The 18,708-nt window shown below is 40.1% G+C and overlaps 1 protein-coding gene across 1 annotated transcript in view; it reads left to right on the top strand.

Moving 5' to 3' along the window:
- Positions 1–18,708, top strand: part of THSD7B (thrombospondin type 1 domain containing 7B) — a 296,014-nt gene that overhangs the window by 33,057 nt on the left and 244,249 nt on the right. The gene's annotated exons all lie outside the window — the stretch shown is intronic.

The following is an 18,708-nucleotide window of genomic DNA, read 5'->3' as shown; positions in this document are numbered from 1 at the left end:
CCTTAAGCAAATGAAAAGGCTGGAAAAGTTTTGTACACTCTGTAGTATTGCTCTCATTTCCCCCAGACAGCTTTGGTTATTGTAGGGACAAAAATGTTTCTGGTCCCCAGGGGCAGCCAACACAGGAACATCCAGCAGTATGACACGGTTTCAGAGATGAACTTAGGGATTTTGCAGAGAAGCGTGAGTTTAGACACGTCGTTGGTAGTCACCATTACTTTTAAGCCAATAAAGTAATGAAAAACATGTTGAAATAAAAAAATGCCAAGTGAGACAGTTTCAGAATGAGATTGTATTTAGCAGTGTTACACTGCAGATAGATGCCCATGGAGCAGGGGCTGTCAGCTGCTGGCGTTTCACTCAACAGCAAACTGAAAGATGAATGCTTGTGCTGTCTGATACTGATGTTGGAGTCATTGGGGATTACAGATGTATGAAGACAGACATGATAAAATCAATATGATTTGGGGTTCCAGAAGCTGCTACCACTTCATTAAAATGATGCTGTGTGTCTCTCAGGAGGAAGAGGTAACTTCAAGGTCACAGGAGATGGCTGCTTCATGCTGTGGTGTGATAGGTGATAACACATGTGAATTGCAGGAGCACAGGTGATGGCTCTTGATGTTTCGTGGGTTCTCCAGAGTTCTGATAACTTGAAATGAGAAATGTTAAGGCTTCAGAATTTAACACAACTTGGACAAATAAATATGTTCTCCAGTGAAGCTGATTTTCAGGAGTGGAATTTTATCCCAGGAGCTGCCTCAGTCTCCTCAAGGACAAGCTGATTGTTGTTGGCAAACTTGTGTCAGTCATAGTTTGGGTGTGCCGAGTTAGATGGTCTGTATTGCTTAGTTACAGAAAGGAAGATGTGTGAGAATTCTTGAGAACAGGTTCTGCCCGTCAGGGCTTTCTCAGACAGCATCCCTAAAAGCTGTCAGAGATTGGACACGAAGTACATCAGTGCTTCTGCAAGGAGAAGCAGTGAATTATCACTGAAAATGGCCAGAACTTTCTTCAAATTTGTCTTATGGTTCCTTGGTCTCAGTGCAGACAATACATTATCAGAAACACTGATACCAAGTGAATCATCTGTGTTGTTATATAGTAAATAATTTTTGAGTAGCTAAAACAAGCTCTATGCTGTGAGTCTAGTCAAACATATGTATGTTGACAATGATACATGATTACTGTTAAACTTTATAAATCATTTGTAGTGAGGTAAATGAGCTAAAACCAGGCTGGAAGAAGTATGCAAATTAAAAGTAAAATGGAATGAAGAAGGCTAGAAGGGAAAGGAGATATACCTACATTTGTGAGAGTGCATGAGAAGAGGCTGTTCTTGTATAACATTTGCATTTGTGTAATGCAGCTCTGCGAATGGGGCGTGGGAGGTATTCCTAATCAGGCTCAGGTGAGGATGAAGAGCCTTGCTTTGATCAGAGGGAGGCAGTGGAGATAAAAGCTAGAACTGTTCTGAGTAGCTCCATCACCAGGAAAGAAGCATCAGGTGCCCAGCCCCAACACTACCCCACATCCTGGTCTCCAGCTCAGACATGGTGCATGACAGGACAGTGGTGGGAAGGGATTGGTTTGCTAATGGAACTCTGCAGGGCAGAAGTGCTGCTGAATTCATCTTCGCTGCTGGTAGCTCGAAGATGCTGTGAAAGGAATCTGCAGCTAAAGACGGACTAAAATTTCAGGTACACTTTGATATTTTTCCTTTGTGACACATTTCAAATGTGATCATTAAGCACGAAACCTTTACTAGTGTCAGCCTGACATTTTGTTCCCTGGCTGATGCTGATGATGGAGTGGTGATGGGCAGATTCTGCTGCAAGGGATGGCTCATTGTTCAGGGAGCAGGGGGACGACTCCTTCACAGAGAACGGCGTGTCACACCAAGGTTATGGACTCTCAAAAGTTGGAAGAACTTTTCTATGAGCTTGGGAGAATGGATGAGACTGAAGGATGCCTGCTCCTGCTAATGTGAGCCAGTCACTTTCCAGCAATTGGTTGGACTGGCTGGTGGGAAGATGACCAGTGGCTTAGCTGGCCATCTCAGTAATTACTTCAGAGAGATGCTAATTTTTCTTATGCATGTCACCCACAAGTTGAGGAAACTAGTATGTTGATAAACTTTGAGAGGAGTGAAGGTGTCCATCAGCTACTGGAGGTGCTTGGAAGATAGAGCATAGTTCTCAGCTGGTGTAGTTGGATCATGAGATTTTGCATCCCCTGAGTAGCATAATCTGCAGTGAGGGAAGGCAGATGAATACAGTGTGTCTGTAAGCATGTGGCTGATGGTTGGTCATAAGATGAGAACTCATCTAGGACTGTCAGTATTGGCATTTAACTAGGCAGGAGCCTTAATCCAACATGAATTGTTATGAGGCTTTCAATTCCCTCAAATTAAGGCTTCAGCAGTAAGTTTCTTTCAAAAGACAGGAAGATTTCCTAGCACTGCAGTGTATGATGTATTATTTGTCTACTCTTACGATTCAATTTTCTGTGTGCTGCTTAACTGCTGTGAGGAGCAAGGAAAGCAGTTTGGTGTGGGAGAGCTGCTGCAGAGAGGTTGTGCTGGGGCACCCCGGGAGCAGCAGCTGGGGCTGGCAGAGACAAAGTCTGGGCTTGGCTCACACACAGAGCTCCTGCCCCGGGGTGGCAGCAGGGTCCATGCAGTCCCTTCAGCAAGCAGGCTCCAGGTGACAGCTTGGGGAGCTCCAGCATCCACCCCATAACTGCAGGTGTGCAAGGACAGGGCTCTTGCTGCTGCCTCCCTCAGCACCCCAGCAGTACCATACCAGGTTTGGTTTTTCTCTGTTGAGCTTCACCTGCACCAGCAGATCCAGAAGTGGATGTGACTTCAAACCATCTGTGGCTCTGTGGGGCTCTAGATCTTGGCCTGGGTGCTCATTCAGGGTTCATTGCCATAGTCCTGTCTTGCAGTTTTGTACTGGGTATTTTAATGTAAATCAGGTGATTTCCTCCCTCTCCTCACACAGTGCTGTTCTAAAGCATTAAGGTGTGTTGAGGTGTTTTTAATTTTCTGTTGGATTTCTGAGCATCCCTTGGGATTCATTAAAGGTGGTGTCTGCATATTTTATGTCGCCACCATGAAAGAGAAAAAACTTCCTCTTCTGAGATAAAGGGGATTGTGATATAACAGCACAATTTACAGTTTGGGTCCTTAAGGAAAGGAAACAAAGTAGTGATGCACTGTAGGGGTAATATGGAGAAAAGACTTTTCCTGTGGTAGTAGGAGTGATTAATTTTAATTGTAGGTCTTGTACCATGCCAGTTGCAGACAATCAATTTTGTATCAAATAATATAGAATGTGTTGCCAAATTCTAGATGCTAATTGATTATGAGCTTGTGTGTAATGTATTATGAAATTTTATTTTTAGCCTGGACTGTGCGTGCCTGTGTTCTGCTGCATGGTCTGAACCAAATTTCATGGTGGTAGGTGTGCCAAAGGCAATTACATTTCTGTGTGTGGAATGGGGGCTGGTGTCTGCCTGGAGAAACACAAACTCAGTGCTCCCATGGGTGGGAAGCTGCAGCATCCTGTGTGTGGTGAGCATTCCAGGTGTGCTGGGCATCCCATCTGTGGCTGCTACCTGTGTGGAGAGTGGGGGTGTGAGGAGGAGTTTGGTGAGCTGATGAATCAGCTGAGGTTGTGCTGGAAACTGGAGAGAAGTGTCTAGGGAGCATCCATACAAATCCAGGCTTCAGTACATCCATGAGACATCTTAATTGGGTAAAACCATAAAAGAAATAAAGATTTACATTTTTCTTTCTGATGGGATTGTTCTTGAGTTCATTGCTTCTAAAATGAGAGCATAACTTTTAGCAAGGAGGATGGGTAGCTACTGTTCAGATTTCATTTTGATAATTTTTTCACTACTTTGTTTTACATCAGAAACCCAACTTGAGATGCAAGAGGCCACTTTTCTGTTTGAGGCACTGGAACACTGAGGAGTCATGCTAAACACATGTGTGAACTTGATTTCTTATGGATTTTTTTTTCTATCTTTGCACTTTGCTGCAATACATACCTGTATTCTTGCTGTGATATTTCTGAGAGGCTGTGGGAAATGGGGTTATTAATAAACACATTCAGTAAGTACATTAATGAGTGTATTTTATGTATATGACTGCACATCTGCATACATTACATGCTCCAGGGCTTTATCCAGAAAGGCAGTTTTCCTTCTGGAAATAAAGTGAAACGAGTTTTAACCAAGGGACTTGTTTTTGAAGTGGATTAAGTCGCTAAAATATTTCATTTGAGTTCAGTGACGGCAGACTCAGGTCCAGTATTGTAATATTTCATATCAAGTGGCATAAATTCCTTTAATACAGGATTTATCTAGTGCTCCTTGTAGTCATTTAAAGCAGGATTTAGAGAGAGCTTTTAATTCATACTGATTTTCTTTTTAAAAAGTCGAATTTTTTGTCATGAAAAATTCATATATATTACACTAATTAAGAAGTGTATGCATCAGCTCTGTCTAGACATAATTTTTGTATGTTTTTTCCCCTTTCTCTTCAGCCTCTCTTTCCTCTAGTGCAGAATTTTTGAACTAGATCCTTTCAGAAGGGAGTCACTTCCTTACAAAAGCTTAGGCGTTTGCACAAGCTAGGGATTTTAAAAACATTTTTAATCTATCTTATTATTTTTCATATCCTTTAGCAATATATAATAGCTTTTATTAGGATCGTTACAATGTCTTTTTAAATCCCCAAATAACACTTGGCATGTCAGGATTATATATAAGCATAACTTTTTTTTTTGAGCGTGTCTGGAAATCACAAGGAGCCTGATGGACACTTATTTTTCACAGGCTGCTGTTTTAACCCCCCTAAGGCAATCAGAAGAGAGCTTGCAGTAGCGTATGTAATGTGAATAATTTTGGATACATTTCTTTTTCATTTCTCTAAGATGCCTGTATAAGAGTCTGGCTTCTGGAGCTTCTCATCACCTGCTTTCTGCAATCCCAGCCCATTTGCTGTGTCTTCTAAGGGGCACCTGAAATCACTGGTCACATTTGAGGGTATTCCTAAAAAGGTTAGAATGATTTTTTTTTTTTTTTCGCCCAGTCCTTTTTTTTTTCCATCAGTCAGACTCATAGTGCTGTATTGGAATGGAAAGGTACAGAAGAGACAGGGTTCACTGCTTACATACCTGTTTGTTTGTTAATTTGGTACTTTAAAATTCAAATGTATAGCTATAAATGATGCTTAACTGCAAGAAGAATTTACATAAATACACAATTTCTTATTTCCCTACTCAATGCTTTCAAAGCAAAGTGATATCCATATTTAAAGTACATATCATAGCTTCAGTAGAAGTTTTGGCATGGATACATTTATTTTCAGGATGGGTCTTTGGTCTTTTTAATGCAGGAAATGAGACTGGATGTGCACAGTAATCTTCTTAAGTGGTGTCACTGTTTATTGCAGAAAATAAAATTACAGATTTTGGAGGAAATCAAACTTTCTGTTTGTTCAGAAGTTAATTAAACAGTAGCAAACCATCTTTGAATGTATTTTGAATTTACATAAACTTCTCTGTATTAGAATAGAAACAAGCATGGATGTTGAACAGATGCTGGTGGGTGTGTTTGAAGAGCTGTTAAGGTATAGACTTACATGAGGGTACTTAGAGAAGTGTATATGTACAAAAGCAGAATTATACTGCTGTAACTTCAATTCTAATTAATCTGTTTGCTTAGAATATTATGTTTATTTTTAGCTCTGAAAGAAACTTCTCTCTCCTCTGATGAGAAATGCTATGTGAGACAAAAGGGAAAGTCGACTTTAGACTTATTTCTCTCTACAAGTTGTTTTGCATTAATAAGCAATGATATTTAATACAGCAAATGTGTGAAGGGAGGAAATGAGCAGTGTTTTCCCTGTGTTCCAGTGTCTGTATATCAGTTTGGGTGCATAAAGTATGCACTGAAATACCACAAAAATGGAAACATTTGTTCTGTCTCAAAACACAGATTATGTTAAGGTTCAGTGTTTGCTGGTGGAGGCTGCACGGCATGGCAAAATTGTGTTAGGCTGCCTAGAGATAACAAAGCTATGCAGGTAAATGTTTAGGAGATGCACTGGAGCTGGTACATGACTATTTACTGGCACTTCCATCCCTGAGAGGCCTTGAGAGGTTTCATCTCAAGTGATGCACCTTACAGAGGGTCAGAGTCCTGCTGCCTCTGATGCAAAGACCTTCCCTTGTCTGGAGCAATGCTGCTGTCCTGTTCTGGGGTCTTGGTGGCTCCCTGACCCTGGTGTGCTGCTTCAGCACTCTGACAAAATGGCATTAGATTGAGATGGTTTTGCTCAACCTGGTTCTAATGCTGGTACAAGTTTTGTTAGAGATGGAATCATTTCCCAGAGTCATCATTCAGATATCTGATAGCAATTGGCCTAATCCAGAAATAGAGGAGAAAAACACCTTTTTTCTTTCCCTTGTTGGTGTAGGATAGCTATCAGTGTCTCTATAATGTTCCCTCGTGGATTAAGTGCTGCTCCTCTGTAGATACACCAGACATCAATCTTGCCAGCAAAGAGGAGAAACACCTCTGAGCTGGCCATCAGTTCCTGAGTACCTGCTATCATCATTTCACTCTTGGGAGATGTGACATCTGTCACTTATTCCTGTGGGATTTGTGGGCTATTGAGTGTTGAGAGTGACAGCTGCTTCAGTGAGCCTGGCAGCATTGATCTGAGCCTGGAGAGTCCTCATGGCTTTGCTGAGGTGACCTTCTCTCAGGGTGGGCTTGGCAAAGGAATCTGCAGCTTCTCTACGTTCTATGGTGTTATGAACCTTCCTTTCTTCCCCCTCGTGCTGACAGCTCGTTCATCTGAAGGTAGGGCACACATTGATATTCCAGTGCAGCTCTTCAGCTGCTGGAGGTGTTGACACATCACAGGGATCTGTGGGAAACCCTCTTTTTTGTGTGTGTGTGGGTTCCAGCCTTGCCCACGGAGCCACTGGCACCAGCCAGATCCCCCCTGTGCATCCTGCACCCACAGCCTTGGCCAGGGGTGTGCATCGCTAACAAACCTCAAGTGATTTCCAAAAAGCAGTTTTTAAAGTTCCTCCCAAATAAATTCCTTAAGATTAAAAATATATGGCTTGTAATAATATCTCTATCTATTTTGTATGAGGTGGTGCATAGCTCTATCTGCCTGCTAAATGCTGCATATTGTTTAAAGGGTGTCTTGTGCTTTTTCTTATTGATTAATCTAAAATACAAATTTACAATTGATTCTCAAGTCTTGGATGCTGCTGAAAAACCTCTGCTAGGAATAGATTTATATAGATGATATTCACTGCTGTTTCCAGCACATGGAAATATACTGAAGCACTATTTTTAGATGTTTTATATGCAGTCAAAAGCTTTTTGCTCACCCTCTCGCCTGTACTTTTATTTCTTGCAGTTTGGAGAGTTTTAGATTAAAATAAAGGGAAAATTAGGAACAACAATCAATTTACCCTTAGCCTTACAGTCCCTTATTACAATTGCTAATTTATCAGTGGGTAGGTACCTCTCTTTTGTAATGGATATTGAGGATAATTTTAAATGCAACTTTTAAGCTTAGCCAATTTACATAGTACTCTGGGAGATTAGTCGCTTCTGCATAAAGAGCTGTGTGCATTTCAGGGATGTTCTAGAGCCCTCTTGTGTGGTTTCTTGAATGTTTGTTGTAATAATAATTGATTTCCTTAGCAAGGTGTTGACCTCTAAGTAAGTATTGCAGATTGAAGAAGGCAAACTTTGGAAAATTGCTTGGAAGTCTTTGGTTGGAGCAGTTTTTCTCAGCTCACAACTGTTTTGTGTTTGAAAGATTGGGTTGGGGTCCAGGAAAACAGTTGGATTTTATGTTCTGTGCAAGCTGTTTCCATGCTTCCGAGTTTGGGGTGCTTTGGTTCTGGTTTGCTGTTGTTTTGTTTTTTTCTGCAATCAAATGATCTTCAGTAAAATGGAAGCTACATTTCCCCGTCTTCTGTCCTTCCCTTCTACCTCTGCATATTTACTTTCCTTGTTTTTTAAAGCCATTAACATCACTAGCATCAGGACAGAAAATGTGAGCGCCACTAAATAGGATTATGTTTAAATGATGATTTAATTGGGCTCTTACACAGGATAAGAAGATTGTCTTGTTTTGCTGAACTGCAGTTTATGGAGGTCCTTGGCAAGAGAAAGCCAAATTGCTTTCGGCATTCATTAACCAAAGCCAAATCACTGCTGAATTTGTTCAACAGGAAAAGTAACAGATAGAGGAAAAGCAGAGCCCATGATTTTAAGTGTATTTATATTTGCAAATATGTGTTTTCCTGTAATTCTTCCCACAGGACAAAACTTCTTGTTTTGTTTTTTTTTTTTTTTCCCTTTATCTTGGAGTTGAAATGATCCTATGAAACATTTGCTGGCATGACAAAAATCCCACTCTTGAAAGTAGGACAGGAGACATTTTCCACTTTCTACAGATCAATCTTTTTGTATAACTCAAAGCAATTGCAGTCCTTTAAAAAAAGACTCAGGTACTGAGTAAAAATTACATAGCAAGTGGAGTTTTAACTCTAGTTGTAACCCAGTTCCTTGCTAGTTTTACCACATAAAGAAAAAAAAAAAAATCCATAGAATTATGACTCAGCTCTTGTACCACCTCTGCCAAATATTACCTGGTAGGTCAATTTTTTAAGAAATACCCAGGGCTTGCAATATATTTATTGCTGCCATTTAACTTTCTAATTTAATTTTAGATTTGTTTATGTAATCAGATGTATTGGATTACTGCTGCTATCAAGTCCTGTGTTTAGTTCAGACTCCCCTCTTTCTGAAGGAAGAAAATGCTGCAGGAATGTAAAATAGTTCAAATAATGTGGAATGCAAGCCTTTGGGAGTACGTGCAGGTTTTAATACTGAGTGTATTTGTAAAAGAAGTCCTAAATACTTCCAGTTAGCAGGACTATTTTATTCAGGTATAAGTACAGCTTTTTCACTGCAGAACCTGTTAATTTCTCTTGGTGTGAACTCACAAATAGAGCTTCTGCCAGCACTGATTTCTCCAGAAGGTTGGCTCAATTTTTATTTAAATTCTGGAACACGTAGAAAAGAACACTGAAGTCTGGTAGACATCTGTGCTTTTACAGAAGGCTTTATGCATTAATTGACTTATTAATTCAACTAAGGTGGAAAAGTGTATAAAATGAGCAGGAAAATATATTAACCAGCAAAACTCTGATGAGTTTAACTTGGCTAGAATGACAAATGTGTTTTTGAACATCTTTGCTGTAATCATCCCAAACTTCAGTGGACAAAGTGCAAATCAAGTATGGATGATTGGAATTGAGGAATTGCAGCAGGCTCCTCCTACTGCTGTGTTCCTAAAATACCCCTGTAGGCCTGTCTTGGCACTTGTTTTCCATCCTTCTCCTGAAACAGTATTTTATATGCCTTGCTTACAGGTGTGCCCTGTATGACTGTGTATAGTTATATATGTTGTATATCTGTTTTACTTTGCTGTTAAGGCTGAGATGCAGCTTTAAATCAAAAGCATACAGTGAACGTGACTAACTTCTCTAGCATGTGTTGCATAGGCTGTGTCTATTCTTTCTTTAACCAGATGGAAGGTAGTCCATACTGTCGTTATCAAATTTTGAGTTATTTAACCTATTTAAATAAAAAGCCTTTTTTTTTTTTTTTTAAATGGTGCACATAACTGCTAAGAGTGAAGTAAATAACATTTTCTGTAATTGCAGTTGTTGGATTTACAGGTACTTTCTGCCTGTTTCAAAGAGAAGTATGAGTAAGGCTTTAAGAGAGGGTTGAGTGTGATGAATAGATAAAAGCAAAAGAAGTCAAAGATAGATTTAAATTGTATTTTAATATAGACTTTAGTAATATGGTAAAAATAGATATAATCATGAAACCTGACTGTCTTAATATATTACTGCAAGGCAACCTTAATTCCAGGATTTCTTAAATGGTGATTATTTGTAACTGTAAAATGGTTATAGTATCCTCTTTTGGATATAATGTAGTGTGTGTAGTGTTTCCTCTCCAAGAGGGGGGAAAAAAAGGCAAAAAAAGAAGAGAAAAATATGTGAGAGTGATGAAAATGACTCCCAGGGAATTAGGAAACAGAAGGGAAATGCAAGTGAATAAAGGGCTAGTTAGGAGGAGGAACAAAATGCTGTAGGGTGAGAAAAGGGATAAGAAAACAAGCTGTGAAAAGGTGGTAATAAAGGATGTAATAAAATTATATCTGTTGCCTTTCAGAAGAAATCAACTAGTTTAGTAGGGGAGAGAATTAAGGGCAAAGGATAGAAGGGATTTGAGGATTAAGGACAAGGTGCTCAGGAGGAGATGTGCAGCAGGTGATGAAACTGGTGAGTGAAGAGATGGCAGAAGGGAATGGAGAAAAGAGAATGTACTGAGATGGGGAAAGTCCTGGCTGTGGGACCTGCACTGGGGCAACCAAGCCTCAGATCTCGTGTCAGTTTGCATGAGCTCGGCAGGCTGAGCTCTCTGGTGGGAACAGAAACAAAACCAAGAATCTGGGGACAGTGGCAAGCATCTTGTGTGGTTCACTGCTGTCTGGTGCTACTTTGAGCAGAAGGTTTGATTGAAGTAGGAATGTGCTGACCTGGGAGTGAGGAATGAGCTGCCCTGGTGGCTGTACTCATAGGGAGGATGGTCAGAGCAGGCAGGCAGTCTTTGGGGCACTGCAGATAATTGTGTGATGGGAAAGGATGTGGCTCAAGTGAATCTGATCTTGGGAGAAATGAAGCTGGGAATGTGGAGCTGTGGGAATGGGCAGCTGTGTAAATTCACTGTGGTTCACTGATCACCTTGCAGAACTCAGGGAGGAAATGTATCTTCCTTTCTTCTCCTCTGCCTATCATCTTCAGTAAATCTGTGCCTTAATGATATTAAGGAGACATAAAATAGAAAATTGTATTTGAAATAAAATTAATGTCCTATTTCAGTGAATAGGATTGTTGAAACAAAGCTGCAAAACTCATAAGGACACTACAATCACTAGGCAAAAATAAATCCACACAGAGCCATATCCCTCAGGCACAGTCCCTGTGACATCCAGTGGTGGAATAGGAGATTAAAAGACTGTAGGTGGCTCTGAGTTTTTGCTGATGTTCCTAAAGCAACAGGAGAGAGTTGGAGGATAGGTGGAAGTTAAGGGAAGTCTCTGCTGGAAAGGTGCAGAAGGAAATGGAGGGAAAAGCAAAATTTGGGCACTGGTGAGAACTGTGTCCTGTGGGGCTGGGAGAGAAGACCCAGGCTGACACTATCTGCAGTGTAGGAGATTTTGGCTTTGTGGAAGTGTTTCATCCAGGTTTGATGTTTGTGTGAATTTCATTCTGCCTGAATTACTTCAGTAGTAGTTTTGGCCCATTTTCTCTGCTCAGGTGTTTAATTTTTTAGTTCAGACCAACCACTGCTGACAGCATGATTAGAAACCATTCCTTTGGTGGAACTGGCAGAGAGAAAAATTCGAAAAATTTCCTCCAGGAAACGTGGTTCTGGATCCTTGTGGGCAGCACCACCAGAGAAACCAGACAACACTTTAAGCTACATGTTGAAGCTCTGAAATATAAAATTAACTGATAATTTTCATAGGTCACGCTCTTTCCCATAAACCAAACTCATCTGCTCTCCTGGAGGGAGACAGAACAACTGGTCTGACTTCTCATTATCTCTTCCTATGGCGTTCCCTTATTGAATTACTGCCGGGTAGAGGCAGCAGATGCTCATCAAGCCCCTGCAGGACTCCTGTGTTAATTGAACTGTGATGGGGATGACAGCAGGGAAGGTCAGGATGATGGGACCAGTGATGTAACGTGAACTCCAGTAAGAACAACCTGCACGGACAATTGACCTTGCTTAAATAGTGTCACAGGGAGGTCCTTTAGCAGTTCATATCATTATGATTATTTTTTGTATCAATACTGCAACAGTGTCAGTGCCCCTGTGCGAATCATATTATATTGTGTTCAGGGCAAATATATTTTTCACCCTAAAGAGATAAGACTTTCCTATGTGATAAAATACAGTGAGGTACTATAGCTAGCAACGGGGGAAAAGGAATGGGAAAGGTAACAGAAACACAGAATTCCTGACTCAATCTATGGTTTTACTCAGCTGGTTGCTCCAACTGCTTTAAAGGGTAGTGTCATTCTTTCTAACTGCCTGTGTGACAATTTGGAGCTTTTTGTTGCTGTTGTGCATAGTTGATCCTGGGTTGAAAGCAAGTTCACTTTTAAATAAATGTGCAGGTATTATGAATGGGTTTTGACAGGAAAGCACACAGTTTTACACCTGGTTCTGCAGCTCTTGCCAAGTGCCTGGGAATGCCTGAGTTTCGGGCACATGTCCCAGGGCCAGGTGCTGAGCTGGAGCACGTGCCTGGTGCTCTTCCCTTTCTGGAGGAGGTGATGGGATGTGCTGGTGTGGCACTTGGCTGCTGTGTGCATCTTAGATTATTCCTGGCAGAGAGAGGCAAATTATTCCTGGATACTGCCATGGCAGGGAGAGGTCTGGAGACCTTCCCTGGCATCCCAAATGTGGCAGTGTGAGGAAGTTTGGTAAAAGGATTTACTCGTGCATTCTGAAAATGAATTCCAGCTAAGGAGCAGATGCTGCTTTTCAGTATAAGCTTTATACCACTGCACTGTGTTGCTCTTGGTGAGTTGAAGTCTGTGTGGCAATCAGCACAAACTGAATTCAGAGTTCACTGTGTGCACATTGGCATCTGTATGTGTGTTCAGGAAGCAATTTTTAGAAGTTCTTTATGCCAATATTTGGGGTTTTTAGTATGTGTTTTAAGCCTTCACTGTATCTTTATTTTTTTATTTAAGCAATATAGTTTTCCTTTTGTTACCGTGTCTACCTGGGGCCACTTAACATCAGTGTTGCAAAGTAAACTGAAGGAAAAACAATGGATCAGGATTAAGGAATCACAAAATATTTTTGATTAATTTATTTTGACAAATACAGGTAAAATTATTTAAAATATGTGTTCTGACATAGGACCTGACTTACACAGGATTTTATTCTGCAGAAATGATGAAACCTTGGTTAGAGGAGACTTCATCAGAAGACTTCATGGATGGTGTTTGATAGGAAATGAAGAGCTACAGTGTCAAGGCTTGATGAACTCTGTAGAGCCTGTGTGTTCAATGTTTGCCATGCATTGTGCTCTTTATTTTCTCCTTTCCCACAAGTTTATTCTTTGGTGCACTGAAATAAACAGCTGATGGCAGAGGGTGCGTTGGAAAAAACATTTATTTCAGCACTTTGGAAATGAGTTTTTTAAAATGGGATCTGTCTTGTCTATGTATGTGTGTGTCTCTTCTTATTAGCTCATTTGGGTATGGGCTGCAGCTAGGTTGTGCAAATGGCAAAATAGTAATGACTACCTACAAACAGAGGTACAGACCTTGTGGAAAAGAAAGTATTCTTAGTGTGCATGTTATACCAGAAGGAAAATTATACATTTAAGAAGTACTGAGGGTGACCTCCGCTTGTTTGGCTGGCTATTTTAGCCAAAGTCACCAGTGGTTAGAAGTTCAAAACTGAACCCTACATACTTTCCCCAGAATTGATTAACAGGCTAAAATGGTAAGATTTTCTGCCTATTTGCAGTTGTTTTTTTGGTGAGGGGTTTGGGTGCACCCAGTTGCTCTGGTTGATGTCTGGAAGTGTAGAATGTAACAATTTAAATTGGATGTAAGCTTCAGCTGCACCAGTCCTGTGGCAGGAAAGCAGATGGTCCTTCCCTGCTAGGAGAGCTCAAGCCTTTGCTGAGCTCATATGCCTGGTGGTACTTGATTGTATTATTCTGACCTTGTGTTTAAGATTGATAAACTCTACATGGTGGCCATATTCCAGTGAGGAGAGAAAAAACCTCTGACCTACAGCCTGTGATGCTGTACTAGTGTCAAATAATATAAAGAAATATCAGAATGCAGAAGAAAATCACTGCAGTAAAGGAATTTAATTTCTGAACTGAAAGCACTTTAATGGAAATGCTCAGGAAATCTGCCATTGTTCCAGCAGCAGAGGTTATGAGGTTGTTTATTCTTTTTTTGAAACTCTGCTGCCTTGTAATTGGTGACTTTGAACCTTTCTGTTGTTTTCCATGTGAATGGTCCTGCTGCTAAAGTAGGGACGTGGCTCTCTACTGAGTATGATTTCCAGATTTGCCTTTTAAAGGAAAATAATTTCAAATACTAGTTTTCAAATGATATTATACTGCTGAATGTGCATTATATGCAATGCTTTGCGAGTGAAGTGAGAGTAATCCTCTTTGAACAAAAACTTGCAATAGCATTTACTGAAATGGTGTTGGAAGTAGTGCCAACTCCCTGTGCCTTTGTTTAATTGCAATTTAACAGTAATCCAAGATCTGTGAAACTGTGACAGCAATCCTTAGATACAGTGAGTTTCAAAGGACCTTCAGTTCATCCATTGCCAATGATAAAAGCTACAGCAGAGCAGTGTGTTGATAATAGACTCAAACTTTTCTCTATCCATTGAAAAATAAACAAAAAGAAACTTTTTTTGTCCCTCAAAGCTATAAAGTTTTGTTGTTACAGAAAGGATGTGCTATTAATGTCAAGAAATCACTGAGCTTCCAGGCTGTGTTCTGCTGTGCTGGCTGAGAAACCTGGCATGAGGCATTCAGCTATAATACATAAGGGTTGTATACATAACCTAGATACACTAACCCCCAAAAATAATTTCTCTCCCCAAAAATGGGATTTTTCCTAGTTTCTAAGGTGATTGTTGGTGTGTTGATGTTTGAGTTTCTGCAACCTCTTTTTTTTTTTTTTTGTTTTTTGTTTTTTTTTTTTTTGTTTTGTTTTTGTTTTGTTTAATTAAATATATAAAAGTGCAGCCTGAAAAGGTTACTTAAAAGTTGTTGGACACTTTCTATGTTCTGCTGCTCAGAAAAAAAAAAAAATCAGTGCCTGAGTTCATGAGAGAAACCTATTGACAGTCTTGAGCATTTTGATCTTAATTGCTCTGCCCTTGTTCCTGTTGCAAGGGGTATGATCATGGCCTGAAGAACATTTGTGAAGGTAAATTACCCTACTGTGAGTGCTAAGATACAACACCAAAAGCACCAAAAGGTCTGTGGCTCTTAAATCCCACTGAGAATTCCAGGGCTTGGATTTCACTTGGGTCACACTGAATGCAGTTTGTAGAGGGAGGTGTTGGGGAGCTCTTGGTTGTTGGGAATCATTTCTTCTGCTCTCAGTGGGCCTGGGGGCTGCAGAGGGCTGTGTCATGGGCAGGATGGTGCCTTGCACAAATCCTGAATCCTTGCCTTGGAAGTCTCCTGCCCTTCTGGGGGAGTGTAGATCACCCATGTTTGTGTGTAAATGAAGCAAGTTTTGCTTCAGCTGTGTTTACCTGATCTCCTGAACCAGGTTCCTGAGAAGAGCCTGCAAATCCCATTCACTTTATAGTCTTGAAAGTCAAGTGTGCTCCTGTGGAGTCCATTGGAAGTTCTCAGAGTGAAGGGGAAGTAAGAGCAGCATTGTTTAACAGAACAGTTCTGCTCCAGCACTGTTGTAATTAAAGTTGTTCTACTGATGGAAAGTCTATTCTCTGGTGTTTTCTTTAATGTAGTCATAATGCATCAGTCTGAGCTCCCTTGCTGGAACATCTTTCATTATAATCCACTTAGCTAAGTTTATAATTAAGCCTCTAAATTCAAACCTGCTTTTGTTACATTTTTAGGTTGTACAGAGACTGAAGGAGGAAAATTTAGGATTCGTGTTTTTTACCCCAGACAAGTAGATGTAAGTTAAGAAGCAATTAATTGGCAGTACAGTAATTTCATATACTTGCTTTTAATTTCTCGGATCTTCTGTAGCTTTAGAACAAGAATTGGATGCAATTGAATAGAAGAATAAAGGAAAATAATTAATAGATTCTTACTGTTTTGACTACAGACATCTCTAAAATACCCAAACTTTCAAATATAAGTGCTGATGATAGTGATGACTTACTGAGCTTTCTAGCAATGGATTATTGAGGAAGGTTGTTGGAGTTTATATCTGAAGGTTGACCATGAAATTTCTGTTGAGCTTTGCTGATTTTGAGGTTGTGAACCACCCAAAGCAGGCTGGTTCAGGCTGTCTGCTCATTGTTTGGAATGATCTTCTCTATGAAGATGTGTGAACATCTTTTTCAGGCATTATTTACCCTTACAGTTATTGTAGCAAATCACCAGAGAACTGTGCAGGTTAATGTTTGGATTCCGAATAAGTGACCACTTAGGACAAAAGTGCTGTCAGGCAGTTGTCAGCCTCATGTATAAATCTTGTTCATTCTCTCTGTATGTTTTTAACCTGGATTTTCTCAAATGCTCCTGAAAGAAGAGGAAATATTCTCAGTTAATATTTGGAGGTGAGGCAGTAGAGGTATAGAACATCAAGCTACCACTGTCATATATGCAAAGTCACTCTGCTGAAAGCATGGGGAGCATTTGCAGAATCAAGTTTAGTGTCGGAGCGTGACCTTAGGTGACTTTTTACACAGGGAATTTCTGACAGAGTTGGAAGTGGAGTGAACTTTGGGTGCCTCTGCTTTAACCAGAAGACTGTTTCCCTCCAAATGTGTAAGGGGAAAAATGTGTAGGGTGTGTTTTAGGTATGGAAGTGTAAGGGAAGTTTAGTGTTAACTACGTTAATCATTAAATAAAAGACTGGACACATAGGTACTTACATTTGAATGCCTGTTTATAGTTTGGCATATGTGATTGTCCAAACACTTCTGTTTTGTTAGACTACATGCCTACAACACTAGCATTTGTGGTTTTTTGGAAATCTCTCCCCCAGGGATGGTCAGTAGTTCTGTGGTGATCTTTGCTGCTACAAGCCAGGCGTTCTGCTGCTTTAGAACAGAATAGAATTAGCTTTTCAGATAACAGCTTTCTGAGCAGGCAAGGCAGACTTTATCTGAGGATAAAGGCTATGATATAAACATCCAGATTATCTTGGGATATCACACGCAATGGGCTTGTGTGTAATAGGCAAACAGTTGCACAGCTACTGCTTACATTTGTATTAAGAAAATTTATTCATGATTAAGGCTGCTTATCTTTGTGCTAGGCACCTGCCAAATGATTTATAGCTACACATATCATCTGTAATGGCTCTTCTTTTTTGTTGTTGCTTTTCAAAGTATTTGGGATTATTCTAATTGCATAATGTGTTTTAAATGGAGAGAGCTACCCAGGTGTCCTTGTCAGCATTCCCATCTCATACCAAAAAGTAGGTCAGATTTACCCATGATGGGAAAGGTCACAATTCCCAGAGAAGTCAGGGAGAATTAAACTGATGTATGACAAGGCTGAAATCATGTCTCAGGTTTGGATCAGTTTAAACTGATCTTTTTCTAAATTCAGTATTAAAAATGTTGTAAATCCTTGTTGGAGCAGAGCCAGGCTGAGCTCACCTAAACCACAGATATGGAGCGGAAGGACTGGAGAAACCCCTGTCCCATGGAGACCTGGAGAAAAAGAAAAACTGGTCCCTTCTTTAACAGTGCATTATGTGAGAGTGTAGAGTCAAAATTGGACTATCAGTCTTTTGTTTTTCAGTGTTGGATGATTTTGAGGACTCTGATGTGTCTTGGACTAGCACAGTGCCTGTCACTCAGAAAAACCTGCCTTTGATTGCTCAGCAGTGGCTGGAAAATGGGAAAAGTTTCCCAGAGGCTTTTCCCCCTCTCTAGCTAAGCAGGGATTAGGCTGGAATTTGGCTGTTGGATGTTCCATTGAGGATGAAAATTAAATTAAATTTTGATCACTTCAGAAAGAAGATACTTGTCAGCTGTATGCATGTTTACTTATTTCTAACATTTTGTCACTGGAATGCCATGCTTTCAGCAGAAATGCAGGTTTCTAAAATAAGTTTTATTTTCAAAATTAGTTTTTTTTAAATTCTGTCATTAAGAGAATTCGCAGTGGATTAGAAAATGTAAATGCATGGTTATGATCATTAGAAAACTTTCACGTGTCTTTTTCAAGACTGCCTGTATATTCCCAGTCATTACAGCTAATGATGATATCCTTGTTTTTCTAAACAAGATTGCATACAAGCCAAACAAAGTGACTAGGATGCTTGTGACTAATCCTCCAAATATCAAAATAACACCTCATTATTTAACTTCAAGAGACTCCATTAGTGCAAACTATTAACTAGCCAGGCCTGGATTATAAAGGATATTAACTAAATCCAGATAATTTTGGAAGAGTGAGATATTTTTTCAGACTAAAAGAAATAATATGTTAATGTGAAGTTCATGAGGCCCTGGCACAGGGTGCTCAGAGAAGCTGTGGCTGCCCCATCCCTGGAAGTGTTCAAGGCCACGTTGGATGGGCTTGGAGCAGCCTGGGACAGTGGAAGGTGTCCCTGCCTGGGGTAGGGATTTGGAATGAGATGAGCTTTAAAGTCCCAACCCAAACTATTTTATGGTTTTATGATATTTAAGCAATTCCATGAATTTAATGACTAGTCTCAATGAAATAAAATTTTAAAATATAAATTTCTTTTTTTTTTTTTCCATCTGTGTTTGCCAGTTTACAGCTAGCCATGCTGACACATTTGGGAGCTGAGATATCATGTAACTAAATTTGATGTGAAGTGTTGG

Source organism: Lonchura striata, chromosome 8 (genome assembly GCF_046129695.1).
Source record: "Lonchura striata isolate bLonStr1 chromosome 8, bLonStr1.mat, whole genome shotgun sequence".
Lineage (NCBI taxonomy): Eukaryota > Metazoa > Chordata > Aves > Passeriformes > Estrildidae > Lonchura > Lonchura striata.
The sequence above is the reverse complement of the archived record's forward strand: the minus strand, read 5'-3'. Positions and strand labels throughout refer to the sequence as shown.